This window comes from Cyanistes caeruleus, chromosome 13 (genome assembly GCF_971803275.1).
Source record: "Cyanistes caeruleus chromosome 13, bCyaCae1.hap1.1, whole genome shotgun sequence".
Lineage (NCBI taxonomy): Eukaryota > Metazoa > Chordata > Aves > Passeriformes > Paridae > Cyanistes > Cyanistes caeruleus.
This window is the reverse complement of record NC_141713.1, coordinates 6,869,227-6,884,298: the sequence shown is the minus strand read 5'-3', so window position 1 is coordinate 6,884,298 and position 15,072 is coordinate 6,869,227. Positions and strand designations below refer to the sequence as shown.

General features: G+C 42.1%; 1 protein-coding gene across 10 annotated transcripts in view; it reads right to left on the bottom strand.

Moving 5' to 3' along the window:
* Positions 1–15,072, bottom strand: part of AGBL1 (AGBL carboxypeptidase 1) — a 239,592-nt gene that overhangs the window by 163,516 nt on the left and 61,004 nt on the right. The window lies entirely within an intron of this gene.

Below are 15,072 nucleotides of genomic sequence, written 5' to 3'. Positions count from 1 at the left end.
TAAATATCTAAGCAGATCTGCCCACCCATAAGGGGCTCCAAGGACAAGCAAGCTGCCTGATCTCTGGAAATAATTTGTGCTGTAGGGTCAAAATCATAATTAATTGAACTAAACTGATATAATTAAAGAAAATGGACTAATATGTTCACCAGAGCAGCAGAGGTTGAGTACTCAAACCTAACCATTATTTCATAACAATACAACAAAAGGTAGAAGTAACAACACACATAGCTAAGGCAAGCTGTTGCTTTTGGTGGAAAGACTTTTTCATTTATATAAAATTTAGATGCTCACTCAGATTAGAAAGGCTGATTTTCAGAAGTTGCAACTAGAAGAGTTCATTTGTTTCTAGCACTACTTTCATGCAGGGGAAACATAAACTGTTCCAATCTGAGGAAGGGGAGGGGATTTGAGGGTGTTGCTTTAAAAAAAAAACAACACAAAAATAACAAAAAAACAAAGAGTAAATTGAATTTTTACTAAACAGTTCATTGATAATCTCTGCTGAACCTATTTCAAAACAGACTTGCAACTTAACAGCAAAAGTTTCCTTGTTATCAGATATGTTATTTGCTGTTCCTGTGAAAAAGCCACTAAACACATTTGGTCTGGTTACAAGTCTCCAAAAACTCTCAGCATACATATGCTTAGAAAAAAACCAAGTTTGACAGCAGATCCTTTGAAGATCCCATCTGTGCTGAGCACACTTCAGGGATGGGCCAAAGAAACAGGAGAAGGCAGAAGGAGACACCTGCCATACACAGAAAATAAAAGGAAAGGAGAAAGCAATTATCTGTCTTTAAATGATCCTTTTGTGAGCATTCAGTATCACAAGTCAGCCTGACAGATTTACTTCAGTGGAAAGTTTTATCTGTCAGGGCATCACAGCCGTGCCAGGGCAGTTTGTCCCACTCAATCAGGCAACGTCAGAGCTCAGGCTCCGTTCCCTTCCAGAACTGAAGGCTCCCAGTGACAGAACTGGGAGAGGCAACAGGGCAGAATGCAAAACCAAAGGCATCAGCTGAGTGCCCTTGTAAATAAATGCTGAATTAGCACCTTACACACCTTTGCCCTTAGCTCCCAAAGCCATCCTTCAGTTTCCAAATGCTTTACAAATCATTAATCAATCATGATAAAACAGGGAGGTAGAAAACCATCCCCAAAAATACAGATGGTACTAAAGAGCTGTTTAGCTGTTCATCTGACCAAGAAAAGGCTGTCGTCAGAGCTGGGAATACAGGTGAAATTTCTCATTTCACATTCAAACAAGGAATAAGCATTAATTTCTCTCCTTCACTGTATATTCTGCACAGTTCTGCTCAGTATATACTTTACAGCACAATTTAGTCACATCATACAGAGAAACACTCAGATTTGGAAATAATCCCACATCCATGCAACTCTTAAGCAGTTGGTGGGCACTAGAAGGGTGAACTGCTCTCCCAGCTCAAAGAGTTCATACAGAGCAATCTTGTTCTGGTCCAGTGAAGCAACTGGGACTCTGTTTCTCAATAGCCACATATTAGGCTTTTATCATTCTTACACCTCACCATACTGAGGGGGATTAGTGCATTTTCATCAGTGTGTACTCGTAAATTCCTCAGGCACTTATGGACTGCAAAAGACTCCTTTAGCTCCTGCAGAACAAGCCATTCTGATTTTTTTCCCCCAAAATTAAAGTACACTAGTTCTATTCTTCTCCAGCTAATTGTGCGTTACCATCTACCTTAGTAATGCCTTATAATAGCAACAAACAAAAACCAGATTTCGGAAAGACATCAGCTGCATTTTGCTATTTCCAAACATTTTCTCCTTTGTCCCATTCACCATGATTTAGTGCTGTTTTGCAGGCTCATTGCTGAGCTAAACTTACAGGGCTGTGCAGTTTGAGCTGGGAATGAGGCTCCTGAGGACTTCTAATGGACAACAGCTGTAAATAGCACAGAGCAAAATAAAATGTGCTCTTTTTTGCAATTGGTGAATACAGCTTTAACAACTCTTACCTCTTCTGGATATTGGTACAGAGCTCAGCATTTCAATTGAGAGGCTCATTCCTCAGTCAAAGTAAGAAAAATTAAAAGAAAACCTCTAAGCAACAGTTTTCTCATGTCAAAAACCCAGGACAATTTGCCATAATTCTACTAATTGCAATAGCACGGGGCTGGCAGAGACCTGAGTTCTGCTGTTTCTCTCGAGGCTCATCAAAGTCAAGCATGTCTTACTTAGACTCAATGTTGGAAAAGCTCCTGGAGCATCCAGATTTTAAACCCCAGGAAACATGAAGGCAGGGAAAGAGACCAGAGATCACCTACACTGTTCTCCTGTGGGTGATAACTGGAGGGTCCCATTGCCTGCAGGTCCAGCCAAGGAAATCTCTCTATTCCAGTGAAAGTTTCCTTTGAAAGAGCCCCTCCTGCCAAGCACATCCACAGCTCTGACATCCCACCCACAGGAGAGTCATAAGGAAGCTTTGTACAAGCAAGGAAACCACAGAGCTTGTTAACTGTCTGTTCCCTTCACAGGAGCCATCACAGCCAAATCCCACATCCAAATGCTGCTCCCCCAGAGTGCTCCCAGCGTGAAAACTAATGAAGCAGCAAATAGAGCAAAGAGCTGATGACATGGCCATAAAACTTGCTACTCTTGAAACACCTGGAAAACAGCAGGAGTGGCCCAAACCTGTTTTACAGCATATCCAGTTACTTTGGAAATATTGTGCTAACTGCTATTAACATAGCTCATGAAAGGAGTAGACAGAGCGCTGGCCTGCCATGCTCCACGCTCAACTGGAAGCACCAGTCGAGATCTCTGCACTCAGTTCAGCTGCTTCCCTTCATTCCTGACTTCCAGCACCCCATAGCTGCAGTCCTGACCAGACCAGCTCAGGACTACCCAGTACAGCTTACTGGTTTATACTGGTGCCCAGCTGTCCTTCTCTCTCTGCTCTTTCAGAGCCCCATGGTGCAATTTCCCATGCCCTGCTAAACCTGTCTTAAGGACTCACAACCTCAGGTTCTCTCGTATAACTTCTCCCAGGACCAGAACTGAGCTCAAGTCTTCAGAATCCTCAGGCCAGCACTTAGGCAGCTCATTTCCAGGTTCTGAGGAAGCTGCCAGAAAGCTCAGGTTAGCCATTTATCTCTGCAAAGCTCACATTGCACATAACCTTCTGTGGGAATGTAAATAATAAAAAGGGAAAGTAGAGGAGTCTTTTTGTGCTACATAAAGCCTTATCCAACAAATCATGTCTCCTTACACTGTGTTACATTTCGACATGCCCAGAATATAACATGGCATCAACAATACCCAAGGTGGGAGATTAAAGAACCACTGATTCCTCTTGCAAAACTTTGAGCCAAGAACCTTTGAATGATAATTTTACTAATGCATCACCTAATTCCCATCCCTCCTTCTCTTCACTCATTTTTGATTGTGGATATATGAATGAAAATGAGAGCTTTGTTCTTCCAGTCGTGCTAACTTGCTGCTTAATCTGCTGCCTCTAAGGGTCCTCCTCTAGTCATGTCATCACCAAGGTTCACTAAGAGGCGACTTTGATGTCACTAATCATGAGATCAATTGGGGAATGAGAAGCCTGAAAGAAAAGAAGAAAACCCCATTAACTCAGCAGTGTCCCTCATCAAGGGGACCACAGAAAGGAAATGAAAAGCAGCTCCAGATGCCCTGACTTGGGCTGCTGTTCTAAATTATATCAGGTTGAGTTTTGAGCCATGCCATTTGTAAAGGGACAGGGCACTGAAATGACACGGGGCTAGGATTTTTAAAGGAGTCAAAGGGAATTATGTACACAGCATGTGAAAAATTCAATCTAGATCTGGATCTTGGGCTGAAACTTCCTGGCTGTGCCCCTGCATACCCCTCTTTCCTTTGCACAAGCCCAGGGCCATTAAGACACAGGCTTCTTTTTCTCCTTTATGTCTAAGAACAGCCTGACTACCATGAGCACTACACAGATCAAAGGGCCAAGTTTACCCTGGGATATAGTAGAGAAAAAACCAAGAAAGCGAAACTTTTTCTTCCAATTTAATTAGCTGTGCCCACTACAGGCTATTCTGTGAGTAAATGATGGGTAAACAGGACCATCACATAGGTCTTCCATGCATGTCACAGCTGCATCGTGTCCTGGATACATCTGACATGCCCAAGGCTGCAGAGTTTTGCAAAGTCAGAGAGAAGAGAGGATATGGTGCGATGTACAATGAATATATTAAAGTGTATTTGTAAAAAACATGAAATACTGAGTTCACAGAAAACAATGAGCCTGATCTGAGGCATAATCTGTGTCAGGTATTTTTCTCCCCTCCTAAAACTTTTCCATCAGTTGTCAGACTTTCTGTTGCCTTAAGATAGAATAATTCTTCCCTGCTCATCTCCCCCTACCCCAGATTGCTGTCTCCTTGCTGTGCCTGTTGGCTAAATGCTCCAAAAATACAGAGGCAAAATACAGTCTAGCAGGATCAGCTGTTGTTTTCCAGAATTATCAATGAGATATTCCTTTCTTAAATATTTCTGTATTATATGTATTATTACTGTTACCTATGGCAAAGAGGTGAACATTACAAATCATCTTAGCTGCCTGTTCTCTACCTTCATAGCTTGATGGGAGAGTTTCAGCCTCCAAGTTGCTTGGCAACCTTCCTTTGTGTACATGTTTTATGAATTCATCCACCTCTGAATCAGAGATGATCAGGGAGCTGAATACGGGTACAGACTGCTCAGCCTCAGTTCTGCTTGACCAAATAACACTGGGTTTCAGCTCCAGGAACTTGGCAGTCAAGTTGTCAAGCCTGTTTGGGGGAAGTTTCCAAAATCCCAAGCTCTTAAAGCAGCAGGAACCACCATCATTATTTAGCAGGACCTTCAGTATAACTGAGGGCAAAGGAAATCCACATAAATTAATTCTGCTTCAAATAGAAGCATATCTCTTAGGGAAGGTTGGGGAACAACTGAACCTTATTTTCAGGACTTACAACCAGGGAAAGCCTGCTATAACTCTCAGGTTATAATTAACATCCCCATCCCAAGTGTGTGCACCTGCATTAGTCTAGCAGAAATTTCCAACCACTGCATCATCCAGTTCTGGATACATCCCCTCAGCATTCACTGGCACACCCAGTGTTCCTCTGCACACCCCCTGAGCTGCTCAAATATCATCAGACTTCAGAACTCAAACCATGCAGGTACCTTATTTGCCTGCTCTCAAACAAGTTACCTGCATTTATCTGCTCTCAGACTGTCACCAGCAGAGGAATTCCTCTGCCTGGGTGCACGTCCCACACCTGTGCTCACTGCTGACATCCATCTCTGCTCCCCGCAGCCAAGGGCATGAGACCAAGATAGGGCACAGGGGACAGCTGGCTAGGAAAAAGTAGTGCCCAGAAGGATCAGGGGATTACAGCAGATGAGACAGTAATGCAAAGCAGTTGCAAAAATGGCAGCTCTCCTGGGAGCCACTCCAGGCAATGTCACAGCCGAGGCAGCAACACACTGTTACTCCCCTCTGCTCAACCCAGTGAGCAAAACCAAATACCCCCAGTCCTGTGCCCACTGCTGCCCACCACAAGCTAAAAATACTGATGAAAACTGAAGAGATCATTTGAAAACCATAAAATGTTTAGAAGTCTTAGGCTGAAAAATTGGACAAAACGTGTTTCAGACACAGAAAGAAAAGGTGAACAGAGAGGAAGGAGAAATAACCTTAAAATTGCAAAAGGCTGTTATAAAAAGATTGCAATCACCTGTCCTCCCTGTCCACTGGGACTAGGCTGCATAAAAATAAACACAAGTTACTATCAGCTAAGCCAACCTGTGGTGACCTGACTGCCCTCACTGCTGTGCCTGAATGTTGGCCCTCCCTCCTGATGGGTCCTTGTTCATAAAGTCCTGTGCCAAAAATCTCCACTACAGTACCCAAAACAGTGCCAGCAGAGCCACACAAGTCAAGGTAGCTCCTTTAGAAACTTGGTCCATGATTCCCCTTATTCCTCTGGAACTAGCTCTCTTTTCTGAGGGCTGCTGGAATTGATATTCCAGTCCACAAGGCAGCTCTGACACCTCCTGTGTTCTCTTTGATGCAAGGTGTCTGCTTACTACTTAATGTTAGCCATTTTAAGCCATGTTAACCATTAGCCACTTATTAGTGGCTAATCAGAAATATCTCATGAAATATTTCAGAAATATTTCACCATCATATTTTGACATCATTAGGGCTTCTTCCGACATACAGAACTGAATTATTCATGGAAAATTCTGTCTTACCTGTACATTTAGTCTTGACACTTCAAAATTGGACTAATATAATTTCTCGGATTTCTCTCATTAGTAATGATCTTCCAAAGCCTCTCTATTACCCTTAAGATTACCATTTCTCAGCTTCTGCTTATGTATCCCTTGAAAGGTGTGAGCAGCAACCACTAAGATCAGTCCTAGTGTATGATCTAGGTGGCTGATGTAGGGAGCTCCAAATTATCTGTCAGAAGGCCTGCTAGGATCTGTCATCCCCTGCTTCTATAACACACACATTATGGCTTTAATTTGTTCTGTGGCAGCAGGCAATTTCAGATACTCAAGTATTTTGTACTGCCATGGCCAGGCCATCAATCCACGTGTTTTTCAGTCAGCATGGGAGAAATGTAGACTGTCTTGCAGAGATGCAAGGCTTCTGAGACCTGGCAAGTAGTAAAAAGCAGTATTTTCAAGTCCAGCATATATGTGACTTTCACCTTTGGGGTTTTTGCACAAAGACAAAAAAGCTGAACTGAGAGAAGAACTAGAACATTGCCCTAAACTGTCCCATGCCTAAAAGAAGGTGCAGGCAGGAGATGAGTACACAGAGACCTGAAGGACAGCTGCTATAACAGTGCAGAGATCCATCGAGCTATAAAATCCATGGGCTCTTTTCCGAGAGAAGGATTTCATCTGAAATGAAATCAGGCAGGAGGAGCAGACTGAAAAAGCTTCCATTGTCATAAAAATATCTCCCTGGGTAATCCACAGTGATGGAAAAAGGAAACCCTGATAATTTATGTGACAGTTTAATGGGATTTTGGTGACATACACTACTTTAGAAAGAATTTGCCCAAATAGGACAGACAGGACTTTAATAAGGCTTCAGCTCCGAACCAGCAATATTTTCACCCCTTGCTTTTACATTTCATTCTATGTACCCACTGCTCACTCACAGCTCATCTTTCTCATTTGCAAGGCACATTTCAACACCCTAAGAGCAACAACTGCACCTTCTGGTTAGATCCCCTGCCTGAGAGGCTCCTGAGTATCTGATCCCTAAAGGGATCAAGCTGCCTTTGCACCTACAGGGCAGAGCCTCATTGAGCTGTGAACTCTGAGGCATGAGCTGCCCTCTGGCCAGGTCCCCTGCTCTGTGGATGGCACTAATAGCTTCTGTGCAGAATTTAAGGGCGGCAGATGGACATCTGGGGCAGGAGCTGCTGGCAGAGGGAATGCCCCCAGAACACACTCCAGGAATAAATGGCATTTTTCAATAAATGACTCAGAATAAAACTGAGTAATGCCTCAATCCCCACCTCCTGCCTGTGGAGGACACAGCCTTTAGCCCCAGTACAACGCCCTGTGCCCTGCTCTGCCATCGCTCCCAGAGCAGGCTCAGTGCAAGAGGAATTGCTCAGAATGCCAAACCCAGGTGAATCTGGGGTTAATGGGATGAAACTCCACAAAGGAACACTTAGACTGAATATCAGTGAGTTACACTAAAAAGTCTCCCCTGTGGAGAGGTGGAAGTTAACATTAAAACCACATTGCCCAGAGCACAAGAAGTCATTTTGTACACAGTAATCTTGCAGTGCCTGGGGACAGAAAAAACCCAACAGGAATTTGTTTTCTTTGCTAACTTCAATGGATCCAGTTAAGAAGCCCAAATTTTGCTAAATTCTCCTTCTGGCAAATCCAGGCATGAAAGGAATGGTAAAAAATTGGGTGAAGATCTCAATATTTTGTCCATTCTGAGATGAACTTAGAACCTGCAATGAGGCCTGTGAGCCTAAAATGGGCATAAGAAATGGAGCACCTGCCAGTGTTTCTTTTACTGCTGGGAATAAAAGCCAAGTTTAACAGTTTAACACAAGTTTAAGTTCTTCTGCTTTAAGTAGCACTTTAAGCTGTTCTGTTCTACAGAAGACAAACTCTATAGTTTATTAAAAAAGAAAAACCTCTTTACTCTTTATGCAGAACATATTTTAAACCCACCTATTACCACCTACAGCGTAAAGTAATGTTTATTCTTATATGTGTTGTGCTTTTAAGTGGCACAGATCCATCTCTCCTTGACTTGAAGTCTTCCTCAGGGAATGACTTGAAAGTAGTAAAATATATTAAAAGAAAGTACAATCAGAGCCTCTCATTGTCAAAGTGATAAAATATCAGTTTTTGTTAAGATAAAAAGCATCACAGATTGTCTCTGATGGTACAAATTAAATTTTTTGTCTTCACTTAAGATTTGATATTTATCACTCATTGCTCCAGAATCAGTCAAGCAGGGAATGTTTCTTTAAAATATTATTCTGTATTTCTCCTGGAGTAAGCAAACTATGAGAATTTTAAAATGTGTGTTTTCTTATATATAAAAAAACTCAGAGGAAAAAGAAAGTAAACAAAGTCTACAAAAAAGTCTTCTAACACTTCACTATGTCAACAGCTTCACAGTAAAAGAACCTTCTGCAGGGTGACCTCATTTGTGGCATCACTAAATTGACTTTTAACTTGAGACTGTCTAAGTCTGTCCTAAATCTTGGAACTGCAGTGTCCAGAGCTGATCCCAAAGGAAATTCTTCCTTTCCACAAACAAGAGATCAATGAGGTAAAACTGTCTCCAGATTTTGAATAATGAATCTTGTCTTCATGGCAAGGTCTTAGATGAACTCCCCAAATACCTGAGCAAAAGAACACAAATAAGGGGTCAACATAGAAGGTCTTTCAATCAGATCATCAAGAGAGCAGAACTGATGCTGGCCCAATGATCTTGTATCATGACACAAGCAGCACCATCCTTCATCTCCTGGACTCCATGACATGTGTGGCAGACCACAAGCAGAATATAAGTTTTCCAAGAAAAATAGCAGAGATGGCCCCTGAAGTTCCCAACTAAGCTCATACTGTATTTTTTAAAAGCAGCTCTACTATTGAGATAGCCTAAAGAAGAAAAAGGAATCAGGCTCATATAGCACCATCTGAGTCCCAGAGTACTTGACAAAACTAGGTGGAACAAAATTTGCCACTGCATAAAGCAAGTAACATGCAGAAATTTCAAACAGTCTGTGGGAAGACACACTAAGCAGTTCCTGTCTCAGGTCAGCAAGTTCTTCCCTTCAGATGCCAGCAAAACCACGGCTAATGGATGATGTCTTCCTGCATCAATCACTGCAGGGAGCAGAATGTCAAGTTAGGAAGAGTCATCTGTACGAGGAAATAAGATGGTAGGGAGACTAGGGTGAGGAAAAATGTTCTTTTTATCCCCACAAGTTGCTACAAAGCATAGAAAAAGGTTCTCATGAATAAAGGAGTCAGGCTGCAGAGCAGTCCTGGCAGCCCCAGCAGAAACAGAAGTGGAACATGTGATGTCCTTCCTCAGCACTCCATGTACCACTGCAAAAGTGGGAGCTTCCATACAGGGGAGCTTTCAGTTCTTCATAGATTCCTAAGTGATAAAATTTATCTTAAAAGCGTTCTTCAGAAGGTTCTTTTAGGCAAAGTCATTTAACAGCACAATTGATAGCTCCTAATCAGTTTGAATTTCTGGTGTGTAGTACATAGACCGACTCCATAAAGCTGATACTGTGATGTTTCCTCAATCCCAGTGCCTTCCTGCACTTTCACTCCAACACTTCCACAGCAGAACTTTCAACTTTTCCAGCTGACCCTGCCCCAGAGCCCTTCCACTATAATTCACTCACTCTATACAGCCTGTACAATCCACAGAATGAGCCCTCTCTTAATGTGCTGTAAGAAACACTCATATCACAACCATTGTATTCCAGAGCTTTCACAGCCACTTCATCTCCTGCTCTGACTGCTTTTAAAAGAAACACTTATTTATATAGAAGAAAATCCCTTAAATCATGGTCGTGACAGGCTAATGGCTAGCATTGCAAAGATGATTTATCTTCCTGCTGTATCTAACAAAGCTTCTTACGTTAATACTTTGTTTTCAAAATACGAAGAGACTTCTAACTGGTATTTTCTAACTGCAAGGATATGCAGCTAATGAAAAACGCCTTACATCAAAAAAAAAAAAACCTTCACCTAACACTCCCATCAATTCTCAAAATCAAAGGACCTCCTTGAATTATTTCTTTCCTCTGTGTTACTCAGGGTGCTTCCCTCATGGATGAAGAAATCAACCATTCAGACTCACTGCCTGTTTATAATCTGAATTCATTTTAGGGTTTGCATGCATCACCTGCATGTTTTGATTTATTTTGTTTGATTTCTGATTATTAAATTACATTTGAGGCAGGTTATATGGCCTCATGGGGAGCACTACCCTTTGTGCAAACAGCAATTTTATCAGGGCTGAGCCTAATTTCACATTACATTTTGATAGGCTGGTAACAAGGTTGTGGTGTCTGTGTGGCAAGTGATGGCCCAGCTGGTGGCAGAGACTTTTGATAAGCTAGAAGGAGGATCCTGGGAGTGTTCTGATTTAAAGGGTCTGATGTAGGGTATGATATTAAGGAGTAAGCCATCACTGATGGGTGTGCCTTTTCAGGTCTATTGACTATGACATTTTCCATAGCTGGCAGGGCCATCACACCTTTGCCAGCACACAGACTATGAGCACCTCACTACATGTTTATTACTTGCTCATAGTAATGTAATAATAGTAATGGCTAAAACCAGGCAGAATAATGACAGTGGGGACACCACAGCCACTGACATGCCCAGAGCCCTTCATCTGTCTCTTGCTTACTCTTTCAGCCCCTGGCCAGTAGCTCATTTTGAAGCTCAATTCCCATGAGCTGAGTTGTGCCTCATGGTGACCCTCTAGCTGTTGTTTCTGTGCCCTCTCAAAACGCTTGACAGAACTGTCACAGAAGGAGCTTGGCATCTGGAAGCCGTGGCAGACACGATATGACCTGATTCATAAAACACAGCCAAACAGCTTGGGCTGCCAGAGGCCAGGATTTACAGGACTGCACTTAAAAATGGCCTTCGATGCCTGCTCTGCTAAATGCACCTTCCTACTCTACACAATAACAATTCCCAAGTTGTGTGAGGGTGACCTGCAACACTGTGAAGTGACAAAGCCGACAAGACACTAGAGACACTAATCTTGTTACAGCCTACACTGTCCACTGCTACTCAGGACAGGAAAAGAATGACTTCAGCTCTGGCTGCACCTTCTGTACATGGCTACAGGGGTAGGAAGGACTTAAAAAAAAATAAAAAAAATCAGAAATTTTTCAGAAATTCCCCCAGCACAGAAAGCACAAAGGAAAAAATTAAGCCAGAGATAGTTTCTTCTGAATTATCCACTACAGCCTCATTTTTACAATAAAAGACTCCCTGGATTTTTATTTCCGGCAGGAACAGCCTGATCAGCAAAGAATTTAAGGACTATTCTGCCCTCCCATCCATCTACTTTTTCTTCTTATTTTCTTCATCTCTGCTTCAATCACTTGTTACAACCTTCTCTTAGGTGCTTGCCATGGGACCCAAACATCCTCTGGGAGACCTGTCAAAGTCACTCTGATGCCAGTGGTAATAAATTCCATCTCACTCATCTTCTCTTGAAGCACTTCATAGACTAAGATTACATGTTTCAAGTGTGTTCCAAGTTACAAAGGTAGGGATTTACAGAAAAAGCAAGTAAGTTGCCCAAGGATAAAATACAAATCAGTCAGAGCTGGAAGCTCAAGAGCTGCTTCCCAAGCTCCAGTCAAAGAATTCTGTGCCATCCACACTCACCCTAGAAGTGATTTCCTACATAATCCATTACTTCAAATCACTTCTTCCTCTTTTCATTAGCTTTGAAAATGAATTGAATTGTACACTTAGACATAATCAGTAGAGCCCCCTCTCACTCATGTTATTTGTCCTGTATTAAGATCAGCTGTCATTTTCATTCTGGAACCCACCTACCCTTCCCAAAATTTTCAAGCACACACACCTTTGCAGAGCGCTATGGTATTCCTTTATTCATCACTATCATGTCATGTTTTCAGACTAAGGGAAAAAGCAAAAGGTTATATGAAATTGGTAAGGGAAAAATGAGGGAAAAAAAAATAGAGTGTTGTAGTAGGTCTCTCTGGTTTTCTTAAAAAAATAAAATAAAGGAAGTCCCTAAACTGTCCACAAGTCCTTCCTTATCTGTGGGCCAAGACATTCCTCCAACCCCATTCTGACTTCTTCAGTGACTTGTCACCTCTGCCCACATCATGTTTTAACAAAAATTTCAACCGATTTAATTTGACTTCATTATTTCAAAGCACCCAGGCTAAACCAAAAATATCTTCAAAAGAGTTTGTTAAACAAATTCAATGGGAAAAAAGTGAGTAAAAGCTTATAAAAAGAATTGCCAAGTGGCAAGGAAAATGACTTTCTTTTCCCCACCACAGCTAAGTAGCACGACAATTGCTATTGATAGAGCAAATTAAATTCTAAGCGCATTGGTGATTTGATAGATATAATTTTCCAAGTGTTACAGCCACGTAATAAGTGCCCTGAAATGATACAGAAGTCCAAGTTTAGCTGTCTGGGAACACTGGTGCACTTTGCAGTATCCACCGTGTCACTTGTCAACTCGTTGATCTTATCAGCACATTTGCAGTCTGAGCAGAGCAGCTGTCTCTGCCTGGTTTTTATTTCTATTTCTGCATTAGAAACAGGTGGGCAAGCTCAGAGAGCTAACAAGTTTCTTTCTGATGTAGAGATGGACAAATCCTCTCATTAACAGAACGGCCTTTTAAAAATCATTATGGCGTATTTTTAGTCCCATTTCATTTTAGTATTTCTGTATAATTGCAGCCCATTAATCACAAATACTTGTTTCTACAATCTGTCAGTTATAGGCAACAAGTAGTATCAGCCTGTGGCGTCTGCAAACTACTACTTTCAACATATTGCTGGCTTGTTTTACTGGGATAAGATTGGCTGCATCAGTCACACAGGAATGGATCTCATTCTCAATTACAGAAATTAAACTCAGTTAAAACAGGTCAGGCAGAAATCCGCACAGACCCTCCCAGCAAAATCAACTTACAGGTGGGAATTAGAAATAGCAGGTGTTCAGAATTCCAGATACAAAACCGTGAGAAAAACAAATGCAAACCATGTATTACAAATATGCCTCCTCACTCAGAAATGCTCTTGGATAGATTAATATTAGGATCAGCCCATAGAAGTAGCATTTGATTAAGATCAGCACATAGAAATAGTGTTTGCTACATTTCACAAGACTGTAGAGCCCCTCGCATTGATGTGGGCAGAGTAGCTGAACAAACTATCTGCTTGCAGCTCTGGCAAACATGCACTAAAGCTGTTCCACACAATCCAAACAACTCCAGGCATTTGTAATACATGACTAGCTAGGTCAGCCTTTATCAGACAAAAATGCATAGCTTGGAACATTAAATCTAGAAATTAGATTGTTGTTTTCCAGAAAGTTTTCAAAGCCTTGAGGTATCAGCTGAATGACTTTTCTATTTTCAAGTCAGACACAGCAGACAGTCTCTCCAAACCAGTCAGCCAAGATTTAAAAGCACCAAGAAAGTTCCCAGTTTAGAAAGATAAAGGTGAAAGCAACATGAAAGTTGTAACGCCACCCACACTGTTTCCCAACAGTCTGTTAGTTCTGGGTGTTGAGGAAGGGTTTGCCTGTGCAAGCTGAAGCCTATTGTTAGAGTGAGAAATTCAAGAATCACAGGATCATGAAAAATCTACCTCAGAGTAGCAGAGCTCCCTGTTAGCAGGACACACTCTGGGTTCTGTCACAGCCTAGCAGTTCTTCAACACAAACCGTGCAAGACTTGACAAACTGTCCCTGAGCTGAGTTCCCAAATAAAAGCTATGGTTTGCTACAAGAGTGGCAGACCCTGCTTTTTGCCAACTCTGCCTAATCTTGCCATCCAAAATAGTTTGTTCCCACAAGACAGTCAGGCATCAGAAAGCAGTGTATCAATCTGTGTATCAGCACAGCTTTTCTGGAACAGGAAGGAAAAAAAAATACTGAACTAGAAACAAAAACTGCTCTCTGAGATGGCAGGAGTGGTTGTGTGGGTCTGACAGCAGCTGGTACATGTGCTACACCCCCTGGGATTTCCAGCCACAGATTACTCTTCCACACAGCCAACCTGCCAGCTGTCCTGCTCCCAACTCTCTGATCACAGCTTGCCTAGCAGTTATCAATGAGGAGATACAACCAAACAGAAAGGAGAACAACTGGTCACATTTCTACTGTTACAAAATGCCAATTTCTTACCTTACAGAAGGCTTGAACCTGAGGAACTTCTTACTGAACTTTTCATTTAAGGAGCAAGAGCGGTCCACAGGCTGCCCCACCATCCACACCTTCAGCACTACTGACCAGAAGGAATTATTTTAACATAGGTGTCCAGGGGCAAACCCAACTACCTTCAGACAACCCATTTTATCCATCAGCAGGTGCTCCAGACCTTCTGACTTGTGAGAAACAGCCACTCTGTGTAATGGGACATGTGAACAACTGGGCAATATTGTGACCAGATGAAGGAACTCCTTCCTGACCTTGGCATTTACCCTGAGGTACCAGCATTGACTCTCCACACCTTAGTAAGCACATTGCTCCTATCAATATTCCATCTCCAGTGACAATCTGACCCTAAAATTATGTCCTCCCTCTCACAGCCTATCTCTGCCACATTGAGCCACATTTACCTCAGTTCAAATGCTTCTCTGGCTGCCTTACACATCACTACAGTGACCTTTTAGCACACACCCCACAGGACTGTACATGACTAGAATTTATGGCCAGGCATGGGAAATGTGCCACTCACAGATACACACTAATTGGGGTTTTTTTTTGCCACACCTTAATTTGAA